This window comes from Urocitellus parryii, chromosome 14 (genome assembly GCF_045843805.1).
Source record: "Urocitellus parryii isolate mUroPar1 chromosome 14, mUroPar1.hap1, whole genome shotgun sequence".
NCBI classification, from domain to species: Eukaryota; Metazoa; Chordata; class Mammalia; order Rodentia; family Sciuridae; genus Urocitellus; species Urocitellus parryii.
The window spans coordinates 34,410,649-34,412,305 of record NC_135544.1 but is presented as its reverse complement, the minus strand read 5'-3'; the positions used below and the strand labels follow the sequence as shown (position 1 = coordinate 34,412,305).

Genomic DNA, 1,657 nt, shown 5'->3' with positions numbered 1-1,657 from the left:
AGATGTCAAGAGATTTCTAGCTCAGTGCAATCAAATAATCAAACTAGTCAGCAGAGGGAAACAATTTCTAATTCTGACAGAAAGGGCATGTAGTTTTTATTAAATATTCTGTGTAAGTATTGTCATCTGTTTGGTTTCAATGTAGTTTTCAAGTGCTATTTATTTATTTTGTTGTACTGTCGTGCTAGGAACTGAATCCAGGGCCTTATGCATGCTAGGAAAGTCCTCTACCACTGAGCTATATCCTCACCCCTCAAATTGCCCCCGAACTGCCTTTAAATTAAAATCATTAGTATACACATGTTTATTCTTTGAAGAAGTTAAACAAATTACCCCCCCAAAAAAACCTAAAACCAAACAACAACAACAAAAAAATCCCATATTTTCATTCTTCAGAAAATGATTAAACAAATTATAGAACAATTAGATAATGAGTCACAAGGCAACTCCGGAAAGGAATGAGTTGTATTTTCATATATGATCTATGAAGTTATTTTTATGCTTTAAATAAGATATATCCCCAGTGTGGGCTGCAGGCTGACCCAGGCGGACCAGACCATGGCTTCAGCTCTGGAGGAGCTGCAGAATAATCTAGAAGAGGTAAAAGTGTTGATGGAAAAGACCACTAGGAAAAGAGTATGTGATGCTCTTAGAGCAGAAAAAAACAAGATTGAGACAGAAATAAAGAACAAGATGCAACAGAAATCATAGAAGAAACCAGAACTTCTTGACAATGAAAAGCCACCTGCTGTGGTTGCTCCCATCACAACAGGATCTACCTTGAAAATCAGTAATTATGGATGGGATCAATCAGATAATTTTGTGAAAATCTATATCACTTTATCGGGAGTTCATCAAGTTCCCGCCGAGAATGTGCAGGTTCATTTCACAAAGAGGTCATTCGATCTTTTGGTAAAGAATCCAAATGGAAAGAGTTACTCCATGATTGTGAAAAATCTCTTGAAACCCATCTCTGTAAAAGGCAGTCCAAAAAAAGTTAAGACTGATACAGTTCTCATCTTATGTAGAAAGAAAGCAGAAAACACACAGTGGGGAGTACTTGACTCAGGTTGAAAAAGAATGCAAAGAGAAAGAAAAGCTTTCATATGACACCAAAACAGATCCTAGTGAAGGATTAATGAATGTTCTAAAGAAAATTTATGAAGATGGAGATGATGATATGAAGCGAACCACTAATAAAGCCTGGGTGGAATCAAGAGAAGCAAGCCAAAGGAGATACAGAATTTTGAGACATTTGAGTCTTTTGGGGAACTGTGATGTGGAAATATGGATGTTTCCAATAAGGGAATGTTGGAGAGCTGCACATATAAATTTGACATAACTATTTACACAGTAAAGGCAGTAAATTCTCCTTTACTGGAGGATTTATTTAAATAAAATGTACTTATTAAATACTTACTCCAAAGATGGTTTCATTGGTACCTGGTCATTCCCTCACCCCACACCCCCAAGAAAGAGTTATATGGCATTTCATTGAAATGTAAAAAGCAAGTCCTACCTAATGAAAATGATAAATTATGTATTTTTGTTCAGCTAGAAGTCTTTGCTTGACTTTAAGTTAGTGACATCAGTTCCCACCAATGTAATAAGAGTAAAACCTGAATTTTTGCATAAAAAAAGATGTATCCCCCAAACA

At 35.8% G+C, this 1,657-nt stretch overlaps 1 pseudogene; it reads left to right on the top strand.

The window, feature by feature from the left end:
* Window positions 1–558: 558 nt before the first annotated feature.
* Window positions 559–1,344, top strand: LOC113175960 (calcyclin-binding protein pseudogene; annotated as a pseudogene).
* The last annotated feature ends 313 nt before the right edge of the window (window positions 1,345–1,657 follow it).